Here is a 6,000-nt window from a genome sequence, read left to right on the forward strand (position 1 = left end):
GGGATCTTGTATTACGGAACGAGTAAAGAGACTTGCCGGTAAACGAGATTGAAATAGGTATGCGGATATTGACGATCGAATCTCGCGCAAGTAACATATCGAAAGACAAAGGGAATGACATACGGGATTATATGAATCCTTGGTACTGAGGTTCAAACGATGAGATCTTCGTAGAATATGTGGGATCCAATATGGGCATCCAGGTCCCGCTATTAGATATTGACCGAGGAGTCACTCAGGTCATGTCTGCATAGTTCTCGAACCCGCAGGGTCTGCACACTTAAGATTCGACGTTGTTTTATGCGTATTTGAGTTATATGGTTGGTTACCGAATGTTGTTCGGAGTCCCGGATGAGATCACGGACGTCACGAGGGTTTCCGGAATGGTCCGGAAACGAAGATTGATATATAGGATGACCTCATTTGATTACCGGAAGGTTTTCGGAGTTACCGGAAATGTACCGGGAATGACGAATGGGTTCCGGGTGTTCACCGGGGGGGGGGGGGCAACCCACCCCGGGAAAGCCCATAGGCCTTGGGGGTGGCGCACCAGCCCTTAGTGGGCTGGTGGGACAGCCCAAAAAGGCCCTATGCGCCATAGGAAGAAAATCAAAGAGAAAAAAAAGAGGAGGTGGGAAAAAGGGGAAGGACTCCTCCTTCCAAACCTAGTTGGACTCGGTTTGGAAGGGGAGGACTTCCCCCCTTGGCTCGGCCAACCCCCTTGGGGCTCCTTGAGCCCTAAGGCAAGGCCCCCCCTCTCCCACCTATATATACGGAGGTTTTAGGGCTGATTTGAGACAACTTTGCCACGGCAGCCCGACCACATATCTCCGCGGTTTTACCTCTAGATCGCGTTTCCGCGGAGCTCGGGCGGAGCCCTGCTGAGATTAGATCACCACCAACCTCCGGAGCGCCATCACGCTGCTGGAGAACTCATCTACCTCTCCGTCTCTCTTGCAGGATCAAGAAGGCCGAGATCATCGTTGAGCTGTACGTGTGCTGAACGCGGAGGTGTCGTCCGTAAGGCACTAGATCGTGAGATGGATCGCGGGACGGTTCGCGGGGCGGATCGAGGGACGTGAGGACGTTCCACTACATCAACCGCGTTTCTTAACGCTTCTGCTGTGCAATCTACAAGGGTACGTAGATCGAATATCCCCTCTCGTAGATGGACATCACCATGATAGGTCTTCATGCGCGTAGGAAATTTTTTGTTTCCCATGCGACGTTCTCCAACAGTTCGCCGGCTCCTCAACTCCGAACAGACATAGTCCGGAGTACTCGAGCGTAACTGGCTTTGTGTACTTGTAGACTCTCTTGAGGGTCTTGTAGCGACGAGGCCCTGAGGAGTCCGTTGTGGCTTGCGAACGAGGCGACACAAATTGTGTCGGTGTTGATGCACTTGAGGAAGACGGCTGAGACCCTGGTGTGTCATCGACAGCCGCGTCATCGGCTTAGTCGTCGTGACCGTGACCATCATCTTGATTGTCGTCATCACTATGCGCCTCGTTGTCGACGTTGTTGTCGAGATCTCCGCTTGTGTCGTGCGCGGCGTTGTTGCTATCTCCTTGCGACCTATGCGCGTCGTCGTCGGCGTCGGCACCATGATGATTACTACCATTGTGGTCACCTTGGTTGGGCGTCTTGCCAACCACCTGGACATCCTCCCCTGCATCATCAGCAGTTGGAAATTGAACCGTGAATATGTTAGCGTTTGGAGCACCGTCGGCTTCTGCACTCCAATTCCACGCTTTGTTTTCTTCAAACACGATGTCGCGTGAAATCCGTAGACGCTTGGTTTGTGGATCATAGAAGCAGTATGCCTTGGTGCCGGAACTCCTCTCGTATCCGATGAACACCATCTTGGTGCTACGATCGGCACGCTTTGAGAGGTGCGGATCCGCCGTCTTCACATGTGCCACGCACCCGAACGTCCGTAGATGAGACACATTCGGCTTACGTCCGTAAATTGCTTCATACGGAGTCTTGCCGATCACTGCCTTCGTTGGAGCCCGGTTGAGAAGATAGACCGCCGTCGAAACAGCTTCTCCCCGAAAAGTCCCCGGCAGGTTCTTGCTCCTGAGTAAACTCCTTGCCATGACAACGACGGTTCGATTGCGCCTTTCAACGACCCCGTTCTTCTGCGGCGTGTAAGGTGCCGTGAGGAACCTTTTTATGCCAATATTCTCGCAGTAATCGTTGAATTCGTTCGATGTAAATTCTCCGCCGCGATCTGTCCATAGAACGCGAACATTCAACTTGTGTTCCATCTCCGTTGCAGCCTTCAGTTTCTTGAACGCTTCAAACGCCTCCTCTTTAGATCGTAGGAGAACGACCCACATATATCTCGAGTAGTCGTCTACCACGAGGAAGAAATACTTCTTTCCCGCGTGAGTTGCTGGGGTGATAGGGCCACATAGATCACCATGGACAGCTCGACTGCATCACTTGCACGATAGGTAGACTGAGCAGGGAACGGCCTGCGGTGCTGTTTTCCAACCAAGCACCCGTCACATACTCGATCAATACGGTCGATAAATAGCATCCCGGATACCATCTCCATCTTTGACATCTTCTTCAAGGCGTAGAAGTTAACGTGTCCAAATCTAGCATGCCATAACCATGAATCATCGTCACTCTTGGCGAGCCAACACTCCGGTTGAGATTGATCAAGGTTGAGGATATAGAGCCTATTCCGTGTGCGATTTGTTGGAAATATGCCCTAGAGGCAATAATAATTAGTTATTATTATATTTCTTTGTTCATGATAATCGTTTATTATCCATGCTATAATTGTATTGATTGGAAACACAATACTTGTGTGGATACATAGACAAAACACTGTCCCTAGTAAGCCTCTAGTTGACTAGCTTGTTGATCAAAGAGGGTCAAGGTTTCCTGGCCATAGGCAAGTGTTGTCACTTGATAACGGGATCACATCATTAGGAGAATCATGTGATGGACTAGACCCAAACTAATAGACGTAGCATGTTGATCGTGTCATTTTGTTGCTACTGTTTTCTGCGTGTCAAGTATTTATTCCTATGACCATGAGATCATATAACTTACTAACACCGGAGGAATACTTTGTGTGTATCAAACGTCGCAACGTAACTGGGTGACTATAAAGATGCTCTACAGGTATCTCCGAAGGTGTTCGTTGAGTTAGTATGGATCGAGACTTGGATTTGTCACTCCGTATGACGGAGAGGTATCTCGGGGCCCACTCGGTAATACAACATCACACACAAGCCTTGCAAGCAATGTGACTTAGTGTAAGTTGCGGGATCTTGTATTATGGAACGAGTAAAGAGACTTGCTGGTAAACGAGATTGAAATAGGTATACGGATGCTGACGATCGAATCTCGGGCAAGTAACATACCAAAGGACAAAGGGAATGACATACGGGATTATATGAATCCTTGGCACTGAGGTTCAAACGATAAGATCTTCGTAGAATATGTAGGATCCAATATGGGCATCCAGGTCCCGCTATTGGATATTGACCGAGGAGTCTCTCGGGTCATGTCTACATAGTTCTCGAACCCGCAGGGTCTGCACACTTAAGGTTCGACGTTGTTTTATGCGTATTTGAGTTATATGGTTGGTTACCGAATGTTGTTCGGAGTCCCGGATGAGATCCAGGACGTCACGAGGAGCTCCGGAATGGTCCGGAGGTAAAGATTGATATATAGGAAGTCCTGTTTTGGTCACCGGAAAAGTTTTGGGCTCATCGGTAGTGTACCGGGAGTGCCGGGAGGGGTGCCGGGGACCATCGGGAGGGGTGTCACGCCCCAAGGGGTCTCATGGGCTATGGGAAGAGATAAACCAGCCCCTAGTGGGCTGGAATAAGTTCCCACTAAGGCCCATAAGGTTTGAGAAGGAAAAAACACAAGGTGGAAAGAGTTTCCAAGTGGGAAGGTGGAATCCTACTCCAAGTAGGATTGGAGTAGGACTCCTCCACCTCCAATTTCGGCCAAACCTTGAGGGTTTGAGGCTGCCTCTTCCCTCCCCCTCCCTCCTATATATACTAAGGTATTAGGGCTGATTTGAGACAACTTTTGCCACGGCAGCCCGACCACATACCTCCACGGTTTTACCTCTAGATCGCGTTTCTGCGGAGCTCGGGCGGAGCCCTGCTGAGATTAGATCACCACCAACCTCCGGAGCGCCGTCACGCTGCCGGAGAACTCATCTACCTCTCCATCTCTCTTGCTGGATCAAGAAGGCCGAGATCATCGTCGAGCTGTACGTGTGCGGAACGCGGAGGTGCCGTCCGTTCGGTACTAGATCGTGGGACTGTTCGCGGGATAGTTCGCGGGGCGGATCGAGGGACGTGAGGACGTTCCACTACATCAACCGCGTTCACTAACGCTTCTGCTGTACGGTCTACAAGGGTACGTAGATCACACATCCCCTCTCGTAGATGGACATCACCATGATAGGTCTTCGTGCGCGTAGGAAATTTTTTGTTTCCCATGCGACTTTCCCCAACAGTGGTATCAGAGCTAGGTTCATGCGTAGATGTCTTCTCGAGTAGAACACAAAAGTTTTTGTGGGCGGTGATGTGCGTTTTGCTGCCCTCCTTAGTCTTTTCTTGATTCCGCGGTATTGTTGGATTGAAGCGGCTTGGACCGACATTACTCGTACGCTTACGAGAGACTGGTTTCATCGCTACGAGTAACCCCGTTGCTCAAAGATGACTGGCAAGTGTCGGTTTCTCCAACTTTAGTTGAATCGGATTTGACCGAGGAGGTCGTTGGATGAGGTTAAATAGCAACTCATATATCTCCGTTGTGGTGTTTGCGTAAGTAAGATGCGATCCTACTAGATACCCATGGTCACCACGTAAAACATGCAACAACAAAATTAGAGGACGTCTAACTTGTTTTTGCAGGGTATGCTTGTGATGTGATATGGCCAACGATGTGATGTGATATATTGGATGTATGAGATGATCATGTTGTAATAGATAATATCGACTTGCACGTCGATGGTACGGCAACCGGCAGGAGCCATAGGGTTGTCTTTAAACTAACGTTTGTGCTTGCAGATGCGTATACTATATTGCTAGGATGTAGCTTTAGTAGTAATAGCATGAGTAGCACGACAACCCCGATGGCGACACGTTGATGGAGATCATGATGATGGAGATCATGGTGTGACGCCGGTGACAAGAAGATCGTGCTGGTGCTTTGGTGATGGAGATCAAGAAGCGCGTGATGATGGCCATATCATGTCACTTATGAATTGCATGTGATGTTAATCCTTTTATGCACCTTATTTTGCTTAGAACGACGGTAGCATTATGAGGTGATCTCTCACTAAAATTTCAAGACCAAATTGTGTTCTCCCCGACTGTGCACCGTTGCTACAGTTCGTCGTTTCGAGACACCACGTGATGATCGGTTGTGATAGACTCAACGTTCACATACAACGGGTGCAAAACAGTTGCGCACGCGGAACACTCGGGTTAAGCTTGACGAGCCTAGCATGTGCAGACATGGCCTCGGAACACATGAGACCGAAAGGTCGAGCATGAATTGTATAGTTGATATGATTAGCATAGACATGCTTACCACTGAAACTATTCTCGACTCACGTGATGATCGGACTTGAGATAGTGGATTTGGATCATGTACCACTCAAATGACTAGAGAGATGTACTTTTTGAGTGGGAGTTCTTAAGTAATATGATTAATTGAACTAATTGTCATGAACATAGTCTAATGGTCTTTGCGAATTACGATGTAGCTTGCGCTATAGCTCTACTGTTTTATATGTTCCTAGAGAAAATTTAGTTGAAAATTGATAGTAGCAAACTTTGTAGACTAAGTCTGTAAAACCGAGGATTGTCCTCGTTGCTGCGCAGATGGCTTATGTCCTTAATGCACCACTCAGTGTGCTGCACCTCGAGCGTCGTCTGTGGATGCTATGAACATCCGACATACACGTTTCTGATGTCTACACGATAGTTCAGTGCAAAATACTTAATGGCT

This window comes from Hordeum vulgare, chromosome 6H, assembly GCF_904849725.1.
Source record: "Hordeum vulgare subsp. vulgare chromosome 6H, MorexV3_pseudomolecules_assembly, whole genome shotgun sequence".
Taxonomy (NCBI): domain Eukaryota; kingdom Viridiplantae; phylum Streptophyta; class Magnoliopsida; order Poales; family Poaceae; genus Hordeum; species Hordeum vulgare.